Here is a 16,171-nt window from a genome sequence, read left to right as displayed (position 1 = left end):
GTTAGGAATTTCTAGATGAAATATTTTTTTCTGTCAAAAATGTTTATTTGTCAAAAGATTTCAACTCTTCATCCCAATTGTGGATGGAAAAAAATTCAAAATCTCAATTTTTTTTCCCCAGGCACATGGGAACTGTTTCTCAGCCAGCTCTAACTGCTATGCTGGAAGTGTTACTGGCTGCCATCACCAAGTTCATTGATCTATACGCACTAAAGATGGTAACCAGATGTCACAGGCTGTATGTATCGCCACATTCTTCCTTCTGATTTTCCAACTTTCATCAAAATCAACAAGGTACTTCTTTGCTGAGAACATTTCTTGAAATTATGGAATTGGACTGCAGTATTCAATTGTTATACCATTATAAATAGAGAAATGTCATCAAATTGAGTGTATGGCTTTGCAAGCTCAGCCAATGAAACATCACAACTCAGATTTAATGCAAAACTTTCAAAAATGCCTAATTGACTCTGGAACCTCTGGCCCAGATTTGTGAAGGTATTTAGGTGTTGCTCTGCTCAATATTGCAGCACTTAACTGATTCAGGAGCCTAAGTCTTATTTCCAAAACTTATTTGGATACTTAGGAGCCCAAATGCCATGTACTTTCAATGAGATTTAGGTTCCTAAGTGCCTAGAGTCAAGATTTTCTAATATATTTAGGCATCTACATGTGCAGATAGGAAACTACTGGGATTTTCCAAAGCATTTAAGCTGCATAGATGCTGTTGAAATCCTGACCCTTTGAATATTTGTCATCAGTACATAAGGTAATCGCATTATATTAATCAAATAATGTACACTTTTGAGACAATCATAAGCTGGATACAGATCAGGTACAAACAGAAGAGTAAAGAAATTCTATAGCTTGCTACAGGTCCATCAAATTGCCTGAATGATCAAATCTCTTGCAAATAGCAAAACAGATCCTGATCATAGCTTTGGGTGTAAATTCAGACTTGTGCACAGATGTAATGATTATAAGATTCAAGGCAGTGAACTATCAGGCCCAAGGTAAGTTTCAGAAATGTCTCTGACTGTGTCAGTACAGTGGGTTCAGAATTCCTCCAGACATTCCCGTTTTGAACTCTTCCTTAGGACTGAGTTAAGAATCCCAGTGATGCACTTTCTTTCTAGTTTTATGGTGAACTGTAAATGTCAAATGTCTCTTCCTACTGGAACTATAAACATACACTGAATTGGCTCCCCAGTCCATTAAAAATGATCATTTAATTCATCCCCAAAGCTGTTGTTCATTAGCAGTTTCTTAAGCTACAGGGTGTTTGGCAACACTCCAGTCTAAATAATGAAAGGGGAAAATAACCTAATCACGTGCTGACATTCTGAGTTATTTTATAATCCACTTTTATCTCTGACACTCCTTCCCCTCCCCAGCTATGCTATTCCTGTCTCTGCTCTCTCGGATCAGATCCTGTCCACACTCTGCAATCCCAGCAATATTCACCCATCTGATTTAGAATGGAATGGATCATCCTTATAATAGAGAATATGCTGCCCCTCTGATCACAGGTGAGGAGAATTGAACGTGCAGCAGCCCCGTTCCCTGGCTGTTCTCACTCACCCATTGCCAGGATTTGCTACCAGAATTAATTCCCTCCCCCTCCAGCTGCATTCCACCTTTATATTTATTAGTGGCAGTCATTTAAAACAGCAGTAGAACACTGCAGTATGTTAAACCAGTGGTTTGAAAACCATGAAGTATGTTCAGTGAGGTCACTGGAAGAATCCAAGGCAGGGATTTAACCCAGGAGTTCTGAATCTAGAAGTATGAGCTTTGACTGTCTGTGTTGAACAAGTATCTCTATCAGTGCAGCAACAGCAGCAGACTCAAAAACTTCTGTATGGCATCTGGCTGAAGGTGTGGGACAAAGAGCCCGCCATGTTGGCCTGGGTTACACAGTCCTTCTTGCTGGGGAAGCTCATCCAGAGCTTTGGATATCCACAGCAGTTCAATTCCCCTCATACAATCCCTCCGGAGGCAGGGTGATCAGATGTCCCTATTATATAGGGACAGTCCGGATTTTGGGTCTTTTTTTTATATAGGCTCCTATTACCCCCCCTACTCCATCCCTATTTTTCACACTTGCTGTCTGGTCACCCTATCCAGAGGTGTCATCCCCTATCAATTGTGTTACACATGGGCTACCAATGAGACAAGGAGGCATTTTCTGGAATCCCCAAACTGAACAGATTGTTGTCTTGGGATTTGGGAGGAAAAGTGGGCCCATGAAATACTCTCTCTTTTAAGAAATGGTTTGCAGATTAGGAAAGCTGGAAAATCCCTGGTCCAAGAGAATGCAGTAGTAATGCTGTTGTAGGCTGTACTGTTTGGCATTATTCCTGCGCCCTCATAAGTGTGGGTGGTAGAAGTGTGATACGTTCCATGGTTTCTGTCCTGCAGTGGTGCTGTGCTAATATTTGCTTTGTTTCATTCCATGTGGATTTGTATTGCCTGGGTTTCTTTTTGTTTTGAGAGTTCCAATGAGCCTACAAAATTAAATCACAACCCAACTGGATCCATTATGTTTTGCCTGGCTTCACGACACCACCATGTGAAACTGTGAACATGAAATTGCAACACTGTATGATAAACTGGCCCAGGTTAGCTTTGGAAACCTTAACTGATTTCCAGTGCACCCAATCTGCATTTGAAATTCACAACAAAACTCAAAGCCAGTCTGATAGGTTCAGATAGTTTGGACCAGAAAGCATGCAAAATGTGAGGTCTGAGTACATATTTACTTGTAAATCTACCAATCAACTGCCCACGTCAGCAGTCCTTGAAGTCGTAGGTGTTTTCCCATCCTCTTCAGTTGGAATGAGAGTGTTCCCCAAACCAGAAATTAATAGTATGCTCTCACTTAAAGTATGCACTACAAATAATGTAAAGCAATTTCACAAAGTCTCACTTTCCCTACAGATTCTGTTTTCATGTTTACTCAAAGGAGTTAGGGGATCAAAACAGATGTTTGCTTATGTCAGCACCTTAATGGAATCTCTGAGGCAGTGGAGGATTTTTTTCCATTCCTTATGTCAGTGGTATTTGTCATTTTCCAATTCACTGACATTTTTGGCTGTCGCTATACATGCCAGTAAATACCAGACACCAATGGCTGGATGCAAAACTGATGGAGATTTTAATCCATGAGCCAAATCTGTTGTCGTTCTCATTTAAAGGTCATTAACGGTGCAGATCAGCTGCTTTTGTTAGTTAAAGTTAAAGATTGTTGTCTTGTTAAGATGTGGAAGATTCAGAGTTTGAACTCCGTCTCATACAAGCATCTTTCTGAAGCCTTATACGTTTTTTAATGGTTATGCATATAAGGCCAAAAGCAAAGTGACTTTAACAAGACTACTAAGAAAAAGAAAACAAAAAAAACCCTCTGATTAATTCATTCCAGAAATTAGATTTTAAAATAATTAAGCAAATTGGGGAAACAAGGAATTATTTATGCACTGTTATATGTTCATGGTTTCCAGGGTTTAGTTGTTAAAGTTGTGATAATATCTCTGAGGCTGTTAAAGAAAGAATAGAAATGAAAAAGTTCCAAAGGGGATTTAATTGAAGTATTTAATACTATGAAGGGTACAGCTGCCTAGTTAGTTCATTGCTCCAGCAGAAGCAATCAAGAGTTCAAGCTTAATGACAAATACATTTAAAATATGTCAAAAGAAAAATATCTTCAAGCATGCATGGGCAATTTGTGGAATCAACTATGAGAGGAGTCATGAAACAAAGTTTTGTTTGTTTGTTTGTTTTTAAGGCTGGATAATTTTATCAGCAATAATAGCTAGGATTCGGTTCTGGTGATGGTATTTAGATCTTGATCCTAATAGATTTAAAGTAAGATATGGTGGTTGGATTCAAACCCTAATAAGGGCTAGGATTTGATGGTACTAAAGTCTTACAAACTCTTCTCGGCGGACACAGAGGCTGTGTCCACACTTCACTTTTGTCAGTAAAACTTTTGTCTGGCAGGGTTGTGAAAAAACACACCCCTGACCGACAAAAGTTTTACCAATGAAAAGCACCGGTGTGGACAGTGCTTTGTCGATGGAGACGCGCTCCCGCTGACAAAGTTACTGCCCCTCACTGGGGGTGGTTTTATTTTGTCAGCAAGAGAGCTCGCTCCTGCCTACAAAGAGCAGCTAAACTGCGAACCTTACAGCGGCACTGTAGCCAGAGATGGTTATGAAGCCTAATTCAGCAAAACACTGAGGCCAGGTCTACACTGCGACTTTAAATCAGTTTAATGGCCGATATACCGATTTAACGCTGTACCCGTTCACACGACGTCGTCATTAATATCGAGTTAAACGGCTCCTTAAATCGATTTAGAGAGAAGATTCACTTTCTTAGAAACTTTGTGACATGTTTCCCTGCCCTGAACGCCATTAATACAACATGAGAGCGCCCTCACAGTGGAGAGGAGTGGCATAGCCCTCTGGAAGTTGCAACGCAGACAGTACCGGTTTCAGTCGGATCAATTTGATGCGGCAATCTACTGTGGGGGTGCAAGTGATGCAAGTAGCAAACAGCAATCGTTAAGTGCTGCTAACGAAAGTTGATACTGGGTACGTGTAGGATAGTGGATGGCTTGTGCAATGGTTTTCCGAACTGGGTGGTGGGGATAGATGAGACCCATAATCCTTCTTGGCCCCAGAGCGCAGGGCACCAGTACGTAAACCGCAAAGGGGTACTTTTCAATGGTTGCTGCAGCACTGGTGGAACCACAAGGGCGTTTCACGCCATCCACGTTGGGTGGCCAGGAAAGGGTTCATGACACTCAGGTCGGTCTTAGGGCACTAGTCCTGTTTAACGGCTGAGAAGGGAATTACTTCCAGACCAGAAATAACCGTTGGGGATGTGGAAATTGCCTGTAGTTATGCCTTTGGTGACCAGGCCCTACTCCTTGATGCCATGGCTCATGAAGCCTTCACTGGAGCCTGGCAGTGGTAGGAGCTGTCAATACAGGCTGAGCAGGTTGCGGTGGTGGTTAGAATGTGCATTGGCCGTTTAAAGGGTCGCTGGCGTATCATTATTACTCGTCTAGAACTAGCCAAACAAATGTCCCACTTGCCTATTGCTGCTTGTGTGCTCCACACAATCTTTGTTGAACGTAAGGGGAGCAGTTTATGGCTGGGTGGGAGGCTTGAGGACAATACCTGGCTCTGAGTACGAGAGCAGGACCAGGGCACATTAGAAGGCACACCTTGGGGCGCTGCGCATCAGAGAAGCTTGAAAGAGTTTCAGCACGGCCCAGGGTGTACGTGTGTGACTCTGTTTGCTTTCCCCTTGATGACCCTCCGCACTTGAATGGAGCTTATTCAGTCCTCAAGCACCCACCTCCCCTTTTGATTACGAGGTTGGCGAAGGAAATAATTCCAGTCTCGTTTAAAATCATTTATTATTCAATTAAAAGTAATTATCTCTGGTTAATATGTGTTTTTTCCTTACTAACTTTTGCCTGTAAGCAACCCACCCTCCCTTTCGATGTATTCTTTATTACAAAGGAACTATAAAAAGGCAGAGAAATTAGGAAAGGTATCCTGGGCTGCGTGTGGGCTTTGGAAGGAGGGGGAAGGAAAGGCATTAAGCACATTGTAGCTAATTAACAGCCTTTAACTTGAACTCTTCCGGGGGTGGAGGGTAGGGGGTGGCGAAAGCTTCCCCCACGACTTTTTACCGTCTGGGTGAGGGAGATATGGAGTGGGCTTGCAGGGAGGTTATACAGGGGCTGCAGCGGCACTCTGCTATCGCGCTCTCTTCTGAAGATCCACATGGTCTGGAAGGATATTCAGTTTGAGCACGCAGCGATCCAGGTTGCATCTACGCAACAGCTGGTTTTGCTGCCTAGCCTCTAGATCGTTCACTGGCATCTTTCCTGTAGTTTGCTACACATCGTCTTCAATCATTTTGTTTTATCCCTCTCATTGGGCGTCGTTACTTCAATAATTTATTGAACATTTCATTCAGTCTTTCTTCTTTCCTCACGCGTTACAGAGCACGCCCTCGTGAATGGCATAGGGACTGAGAGAAATGTGCAGCTGCATGGGGAAGGCAAACAGGTTGATAAGTATGTGGAAAGATACGCTTTTACGAAGCCATGATAGTCTCTTTCAGCATAGAACACTATCCACCTTACAGGACATGTTGAATTCTATACAAGTCGCATTTTGGTATCGTTTTATTTAGTGTCTGTTGTGGTGTGGCACACACACAGCCGAGGTCGGCAACCGTACATCCCGCCGGCGATGGTAAGTAAGGCTTTAAAGTTTGACTTTCGCCGCCGTTCTATACAGAGTGATCTATATGATGCCTTGTCTGTTAAGAGGAACTGCAAGCAAGCCAACCTCTTTCATTCCACCAACAGCGATGGGCTTCCATCATATCGATCGACTGGCTGTGATCACCGTACTTACCCCCCGCAGGCGAGTGCTGGTACTGGGAAGACTCCTGCTTGCCAGCGCTGAAACTATTGCTATCACCTCTACATCCCCCGCTTGGCGCCGTAGCAAAAATGCCATGTCCCTCCCTATTATACATTCTGATTCTAACAGGTAACGAAATGGATGATATCTCTCTCCTGGATACCCAGGGCAGATCGTTTGTTTTGCAATGCCTTCAGTTGCAATGCCATTCAATGCCTTGCAGTACCAAATGTCTTTGCAGAAATGCATGGCGTTGAAAGTTACTTGATGGGGGACGGAGAAGGCTGTCTGGCAGAAGATTTCTATATTGCATAAAGGCTTTTTGGAGTTCCTCGCGATCGATTCATGAATTAATTTGGGGATTTTCGCTCCATCCCAGACATGTTAACCGAACTTTCCTGTCTTGGTTTGCGACTGCAGCAAAGCGCCTGGTGTTGTCAATGTGATTAAAAAACCATCTTGTTTTAATCAGTGTTTGATACAGAATGAAGGTGACATATACCGGAGGTCGTTCTTCCTGGCTTCACTTGTCTGTGGGTTGTCGCTTGGAGCGCAAAGGGACTGGTAATTCTTGGGTCTTCAAAAAAGATTCCTGGCTGTGTGGGGTTACGACTGTGTGTGCTCTCACCAACGGTCATCTTATCTCATTCTTCCTTCATTTCCCCCTCAGGCTAATCCTCAAAACACTTGATATTTCAATCCAAGTCTGAATCCACGGACAAGCGGATGGGGCACTGGTAGCAGCTGACCCCCAAAGATTGACATGTAGTTCAGCGTAGAAGCGAGATGTTTTCGGATCAGAGCCTGACCTTCGTTTGCTTCTTTGGCTTTCTTGGTAGGCCCTTGCCTAGTTTTTCCTTTTCAACTTTTTACTCTGCATGCAGGATCCCTGCTGTGCCCTTTTTAGCCTGACTTTGAAAATTCTTTTAAAAAACTTTTTCATTTCTCTTTTGGAACGCAAGTGCTGTGCAGACTTGAGTCCTCACCCAGATAGCGTTCAGATTCCAGAACTCCTGTTTGGTACCAAGCTGGGTTTCTTCGTATTATCGGAGATGCATTTGTTACCAGTGCATATGAGTCTGTGTGCTCACTGTGTGTGTGCTTGAGCCTCACGGTTGGACATCAGGAAATGGATTCAAAGTTGCGGGAATTCAGGCTTTTTCTGTTTCCTGGCCGTGATCAAGTCTGTAGTGTCGATGTCTATATGGTGCGCGTACAATGGTTCAGAAAGCCGACATTGGGAAGTGGCTCATTGGACAGAGTCATCGTCCTCTTGTTTCTAAAATTAGTACGTCCTGCTGGATGTCATATGCCCGGCTGCCTGCCTCCAAGTGCCCCCCCCCCCGGTTTATGTACGAATAAGTCTATGTTCTATTATTGATTTCCTCATGACTGTGACAAATGGGGGAGGGCCCTGCCGACGGTAGCTGCGAGGGTTGAAGGAGAGAGGAGCAATGAGGTGCGTTCTTGCGCGGGAAGAAACCCCTGTTAATCCAGACGGAGTAGCTGCGCTCTTCTAATACACTTGACTTTTTGTAGGGGACAAACTTATTTTTAGAAACCATGGGAGGGAATTGACTCAGTGGCAGTGAGTCAATTCCAAGTTTGCCTTTGCATGCGCCCAGCTGATTTTTGCCAGGGCCTAATCTGAGCAAGACAGTTCAGAGAAGGGAAATATACGTCTGGTATTGCCAAGTTTCTCCAGGTAACGGTACAGAACAAACTGGTAACTCTGTGCTATCATTGCAAGCCATTGGATTTACTGGTGTGTAGCGCTCCGAGTGTCACTCTGTCTCCACGCAATCTGAGTACTCATGAGTTGCGGGAAACACAAAGCTGGCGGTCCTTAGGGCTGCGGTTGTATTGTTTCTTCTGCAAGGGCATCAGGAGAAAAAAGGTGCGAAAGGACGTTCTTGATGTTTTCCCGGAGCAAGGATGATGACGAGTTTACCCAGATCCCCCGCGACCATTAGACATTGCTCAGGGGGCGGAGGATAATGGAGGAAGGGAATGGGGTGCTGAGGATCCAGCTATCACCCACAGTCCTCAGCAGTCTCTGAACTATTTGCAAATTCTTGGCTGAGCCAATGTCTGTAGCTTACAACACGGTGTCTCGCATGGTTTCACGGAACATCTCATCGTCTCTTTCCCCCACAGCACGAGAAATGAAGTTAAATAACCTTCCTTGAGTATACCAATGTCAACCCTCTTTGTGACTGAATGGTGCGATAGGGCGAGTGCTGCGCAGAACTGAAGGCATTATCTGCTCTCTCCCTCCCTGGTGGTAGAACGGTCAGTACTACTGTAGACAACAGAACTGTTCCGTCTCACTTTTTTGTTACACTCAAGTAAATGGACAGACGGATAATAACGTGGTAAATTTTTGAAGCAAATTGGATTGACTCAATTGGGGATGAGTCAATCCTGCCCTTTATGGTTAATAAAATAGAGTCATCGGACAAGAATAGGATCAAGTGTATTTAAAGCGTAGTGTATCACGCAGTAAGCTCCGTGTCAAGTTATCACAGAGGGAGGCTGCAAAGTAACGCAACCCGTTGCTTCCACTATCTGTGCTACAGCAGCAGTGACCCCACCCCTTGTTGGCATTGATTATGAAAGAATGGCAGGAAAATAAGAAATCCAGACTAGTTAGTGGAAGATAAAATGAGGGGGAGTCCAGCCTGCCATTGGCTGAACAGTCATGCAGTTCGAATCTTTTCTTTACCAAGAGAGGAGGGTCTGATGAAGCTCAGCCCCCAGGTGATAGATGAAGACAGTTACCAGCCGTTCTGTACCATCCACTGTCAGAAAAAGGGAGTCATTCCCATTTTCACCCAGGAGCCCCTGGCCAGACTCAGCCAGGAGCACTCACTGGGCGACCATCTACCACTGGGGAGGGGCAGAGGAGCGGATACTGCTCTTCACTGCAGCAGCATCGCGTCTGCCAGCAGCATTCAGTACACAGAGGGTGACATTTACAGTAGTCAAGGAATTATTTATTTTACTTTTCTTTCACGGTCCGGGGGGGGGGAAAGAGACTGACGAGCTGTTCCGTGAACCACGCAAGACACCGTGTATTACGCTACAGACATTGGGCGTCAGCCAAGAATGCAAATAGTTTTCAGAGACTGCTGTGGAGACTGGTAGCTGTAGTCCTCATTACCCCTCCCTCCCTCCATGAGCATCCGTTTGAGTCCTGGCTTCCCGTTACGGTTGTCACGCACCGCTGTGTATCCTGGAGTTTATTTTTCAAACGCTTTGGCATTTCCTGTTCTTTAACGGAGCTCTGATAAAACAGATTTGTCTCACCATACAGCGATCAGATCTAGTAATCTCCCGTAAGGTTCAATGCAGGAGCTACTTTTGCATTTGAACTGCAGGCCACCCGTGGTGATCAGAACTGGACACGTGAAAGCAGGAAATGTCATTGTAAAGGTCTCGGGGCTTTTCCTGTTTACCGGCACTCCGCATCCGAGTTCGGATTGCGGACCAGAGCGTCATGGTGCACTGTCCTGCCTAGAATAATAGGCAAGTGTAATAGAGATCCAGTGTATCAGAGAGACACAGCTGCTCCGTGTCAGTATTCACAGGGGTTGCCCCTGCAAGAACCGCACCCGTTGCTTCCCTCCTCCTCCAACCTTCCTGGGCTACCATGGCAGTGCCCCCTCCCCATTTGTGTCATGAAGTTGTAAGGAATACAAGAATAAGAAACAGAGACTTGTTAGTGAGATAAAATGAGGTCGGGGGGAGGCACTTGGAGGCAGCCTCCCGGGGCTATGACAGTCCAGGCAGGATGGACTCTATTTTTTAGAAACCATAAGGGAGGAATTGACTCATTGCCAAGCGAGTCAATCCCAAATTGCTTTCAAAATTTTTCAGCCCCCAGTTTTGATGATGAAGCTGGTTATTAGCCGTTCTGTCCTATCTACTGCGAGTAACCAGGAATAATTGCCTCTCGATGTTGAGCAATTATCAGGCATAGGGTTCTCGAGGATGGTGGGCAGTCCTTCTGCACCGTCTACCCCCGGGAGGGGGAGATGAGAGGGGCGGATACTGCTCTTCACTGCTGTAGCATCCCGTCTACCAGCAGCATTCAGTACACATAGAGTGACATAGAAAGTAGTCAAGGAATGATTTCTTTCCCTTTTTTTTCACGTGGTGGTGGGGGGGAAGAAACTGAGGAGCTGTTCCCTGAACCACGCCAGACACTGTGTTTGAACCTACAGACATTGGGAGCTCAGCCAAGAATGCAAATAATTTTAAGAGACTGCTGTGGACTGTGGGATAGCTGGAGTCCTCAGTACCCCTCCATCATGAGCGTCCATTTGAGTCTCCGGCTTCCGTTACCTTGTCACGCAGCGCTGTGTATCCTGGAGTTTTTATTCAAACGCTTTGGCATTTCGTGTTCTGTAACGGAGCTGGATACAACTGATTTGTCTCCCCATACAGCGATCAGACCTAGTATCTCCCGTACGGTCTATGCTGGAGCTCTTTTTTGATTTGAGACTGCATCGCCAAGCCGTGCTGATCAGAGCTCCACGCTGGGCAAGCAGGAAATATAATTCAAAGTTCGCGGGGCTTTTCCTGTTTACTTGCCGCTGCATCCGAGTTCAGATTGCTGTCCAGAGCGGTCAGTGCTGCACTCTGGGATACCGCCCGGAGGCCAATAACATCGATTTCCATCCACACTAACCGTAATCGGAACTGTTAATATTGAATTTAGCGCTACTCCTCTCGTCGGGGAGGAGTTCCGAAATTGATTTAAGGAGCGTTTAACTCGATATTAATGACGCGTCGTGTGAACGGGTACAGCGTTAAATCGGTATACTGGCCATTAAACCTGATTTAAAGTCGCAGTGTAGACCTGGCCTCATTTGTTTTGGCATGATTAGCGCTTCATAAACCATCTCTGGCTACTGTGTCCGCTGTAAGGTTTCGCAGTTTAGCTGCTCTTTGTAGCGGGCATGGCTATGCGAGCTCTCTGCCTGACCAAAAATAAACCCACCCCCAGTGAGGTTCGGGCAGTAACTTTGCAGCGGAGCGCGTCTTCTTCATCGACAACCGCACTGTCCACACCGCGTGCGTTTTCATTGGTAAAATTTTGTCAAGGTCAGGAGTGTGTGTTTTTCACAACAACCTGCTCAGTACATAAAGTTTTACTTGACAAAAGTGAAGTGTGGACACTGCCATCTGTGTCCCGCCGAGAAGAGTTTGTAAGAAACTTTAAGTACCATCAAATCCTGCCCTTATTAGGGTATTTGAATCCAACCACCATATTACTTAAATCTATTAGGATCAAGATCTAAAATACCATCACAGACCGAATCCTAGCATTATTGCTGAAATAATTATCCAGCCTAAGAAACAAAACAAAACAAACAAAACTTTGTTTCATGACTCCTCTCATGAGTTTATTTCCACAAATTGCCCATGCATGCTTGAATATTTTTCTTTTGAATATTTTAAATGCCTATTTGTCATTAAAGTTGGAACTCCTTGATTGCTTCTGCTGGAGCAATAAACTAACTAGGCAGCTGTACCCTTCATAGTATTAAATACTTCAATTAAAATACCTTGTGGAACTTTTTCCATTTCTTTCTTTCTTTAAACAGCTCAGAGATATTATCACAACTTTAACAACTAACCCTGGAAACCAGAACATATAACATAGGCATTAAATAATTCCTTGTTTCCCCAATTAGCTTATTATTTTATCTAATTTAGGAATGAATAATCAGAGGTTTTTTTTTGTTATTCTTTTTCTTAGTAGTCTTGTTAAAGTCACTTTGCTTTGGCCTTAATGCAAGTAACCATCTAAAAACGTAATAGGCTTCAGAAGATGCTTGTTGGACGGAGTTTCAAACTCTGAAATCTTCCACATCTTAACAAGACAACAATCTTTAACTTTAACTAACAAAAGCAGCTTGATCTGCACCGTTAATGACGCTTTAATGAGAACGACAAGATTGGCTCATGGATTAAAAATCTCCATCAGTTTTGCATCAGCCCTGGTGTCTGGTATACTGGCATGTATAGCGACCGCCAAAATGTCAGTGATTGGAAAATGAAAAATACCACTGACATAAGGAATGGATAAAAATCCTCCACTGCCTCAGAGATTCCATTAAGGTGCTGACATAAGCAAATCATCTGTTTTGATCCCTAACTCCTTTGAAGTTAAACATGAAACCAGAATCTGTAGGGAAAGTGAGACTTTGTGAAAATTGCTTTAGCATTTTTGTAGTGCATACTTTAAGTGAAGAGCATAACTATTAATTTCTACTGGTTTTGGGGACACTCTCATTCCAACTGAAGAAGGATGGGAAAACACCTACGACTTCAAGGACTGCTGACGTGGGCAGTTTGATTGGTAGATTTACAAGTAAATATGTACTCAGACCTCACATTTTGCATGCTTTCTGGTCCAAAATCTGAACCTATCGAGCTGGCTTTGAGTTTTGTTTGTGAATTTCAAATGCACGATTGGGTGCACTGGAAATCAGTTAAGGTTTCAAAGCTAACCTGGGCAGTTTATCATACAGTGTTGCAATTCATGTTCACAGTTTTCACATGGTGGTGTCGTGAAAGCCAGGCAAAACATAATGGAATCCAGTTGGTTGTGATTTAATTTTGTAGGCTCATTGGAACTCTCAAAACAAAAAAGAAACCGCAGGCAATACAAATCCACATGGAATGAAACAAAGCAAATATTAGCACAGCACCACTGCAGGACAGAAACCAATGGGATACGTTCACACTTCTACCAACCCACACTTATGAGGGCGCAGGAAATAATGCCAAAACAGTAACATGCTACAAACAGCATTACTACTGCATTCTCTTAGGACGCAGGGATTTTCCAGCTTTCCTAATCTGCAAACCATTTCTTAAAAAAGAGAGAGTAATTTCATGGGCCCACTTTTCCTCCCAAATCCAAGACACAATCTGTTCAGGTTTTTGGGGATTCCAGAAAATGCCTGCCCTTGTTATCATTAGTAGCCCATGTGTAACACAAAATTGATTAGGGGATGACACCTCTGGATAGGGTGACCAGACAGCAAGTGTGAAAAATAGGGATGGAGTAGGGGGGGTAAAATAGGAGCCTATATAAAAAAGACCCAAAATCCCGGACTGTCCTATAAAATAGGGACATCTGATCACACCTGCTCCGGAGGGATTGTATGAGGGGAATTGAACTGCTGTGGATATCAAAGCTCTGGATTGAGCTTTCCCAGCAAGAAGGACTGGTGTAACCCAGGCCAACATGGCCGGGCTCTTTGTCCCACACCTTCAGCAGATGCCATACAGAAGTTTTTGAGTCTGCTGCTGTTGCTGCACTGTAGAGATACTTGTTCAACACGACAGTCAAAGCTCATACTTCTAGATCAGAACATCCTGGGTTTAATATCCCCTGCCTTGGATTCTTCCAGTGACCTCACTGAACCATACTTCATGGTTTTTCAAACCACTGTTTAACATACTGCAGTGTCTACTGCTGTTTTAAAATGACTGCCACTAATAAATATAAAGTGGAAATGCAGCTGGAGGGGGAGGGAATTATTCTGGGTAGCAATTCCTGCAATGGGTGATGAGAACAGCCAGGAACGGGCTGCTGCACGTTCAATTCTCCTCACCTGTGATCAGAGGGGCAGCAATATTCCTCTATTATAAGGATGATCCATTCCATTCTAAATCAGATGGGGAATATTGCTGGATTCAGAGTGTGGGACAGGATCTGATCCGAGAGAAGTCAGAGACAGGATAGCAAATAGCTGGGGAGGGGAAGGAGTGGTCAAGAGATAAAGTGGATTATAAAATAACTCAGATGTCAGCACGTGTATTTAGGTTATTTTCCCACTTTCATTAATTTAGACTGGAGTGTTGGCCAAAATCACCCGTAGTAGAAACTGCTAAATGAACACAGCTTTGGGGATGAATTAAATGATCATTTTTAATGGACTGGGGAGCCAATTCAGTGTATGTTTATAGTTCCAGTAGGAAGAGACATTTGATCATTTTCAAGTTCACCATAAAACTAGAAGAAAGTGGCATCACTGGATTCTTAACTCAGTCCTAAGGAAGAGTTCAACAACGGGAAAGTCTTGGAGGAATTACTGAAACGCCACTGTACTGACACAGTCAGAGACATTCTGAACTTACCTTGGGCTGATAGTTCACTGCCTGAATCTTTATAATCATTACATCTGTGCACAAGTCTGAATTTACAAACCCAAAGCTATGATCGGATCTGTTTTGCTATTTGCAAGAGATTTGATATTCAGGCAATTTGATGGAACCTGTAGAAAGCTATAGAATTTCTTTACTCCTTCTGTTTGTACCTGATCTGTATCGCAGCTTATGATTGTCTCAAAAGTGTACATTTTTGATTAATATAATGCGATTACCTTATGTACGTGACAAATATTCAAAGGGTCAGGATTCAACAGCATCTATGCAGCTTAAATGCTTTGGAAAATCCCAGTAGTTTCCTAATCTGCAACATGTAGATGCCTAAATATATTAGAAAATCTTGTTGACTCTAGGCACTTAGGCGAACCTAAATCCAATTGAAAGTACATTGCATTTGGGCTCCTAAGTATCCCTAAATAAGTTTTGGAAATAAGCTTAAGGCTCCTGAATCAGTTAAGTGCTGCAATATTGAGCGAGCAAACAATAAATACCTTCACAAATCTGGGCCAGAGGTTCGCAGAGTCAATTAGGCATTTTTTGGAAAGTTTTGCCCATTAATCTGAGTTGTGATGTTCATTGGCTGAGCTTGGCAAAGCATACACTCAAATTTGATGACATTGTCTCTATTTATAATGGTATAACAATTGATACTGCAGTCCAAATTCCATAATTTCAAGAAATGTTTCAGCAAGAAGTACCGAGTTGTTGGATTTGATGAAAAGTTTGGAAAATCAGAAGAGAATGTGGCGATAATAACAGCCTGTTGACATCTGGTTACCATCTTTAGTGCGTATAGATCATGAACTTGGTGATAGGCAGCCAGTAACACTTCGCAGCATAGCAGTTAGAAGCTGGCTGAGAACAGTTCCCATGTGCCTGGGGAAAAAAAATTGAGATTTTGAATTTTTTTCGCATCCACAATTGGGATGAAGAGTTGAAATCTTTTGACAAAATAAACATTTTTTGACAGAAAAAAATATTTCATCTAGATCCTAACCACCAAAATCCGGCCTGAACCTTCCAAAAAGAGTTTAACATGTTGACATTCTGAATGACCCTTTTTCGCCCCAACAGGAAAAACTGGAAATAGTGTGGGTTACCATGAGAGCACAAAGGCCCTGGCCAGGGATGGGACAAATGCAGGACCATATATGGGAGGGGTCAAAGAGGCCATAATCATAGGGGACAAGGAATTCCCAGCGGATCCTTGGGTCGTGGGAGAGAATGGGGGGACCCTGGGGGGGGGGAAAATTTGGGGGAGAGGGACCAACCTGGGGTTAAATGGGGACCAGGGATGAATGAAGGCACACCAGATCACCAGTATAGTGGCATAGAGGAATGGGGGCACACAGAGCCCTTGGTAAACAAAGGACAGGTGGGTTTGAGAGTCCCTGAAATAAAAGGAGTTGAGAAGGTGGTCACAGCTTATTGGGAGGAGGATGCAGGGAGCTTCTGGTGTGAATAATGAGCTTGGCCAATAGCAAGTGTGCATCCCCTTAGTTAGGAAAATGTCTTTATAAATCCCATTG

Source organism: Chelonoidis abingdonii, chromosome 13 (genome assembly GCF_003597395.2).
Source record: "Chelonoidis abingdonii isolate Lonesome George chromosome 13, CheloAbing_2.0, whole genome shotgun sequence".
NCBI lineage: Eukaryota > Metazoa > Chordata > Testudines > Testudinidae > Chelonoidis > Chelonoidis abingdonii.
This window is presented reverse-complemented; position numbering follows the sequence as displayed.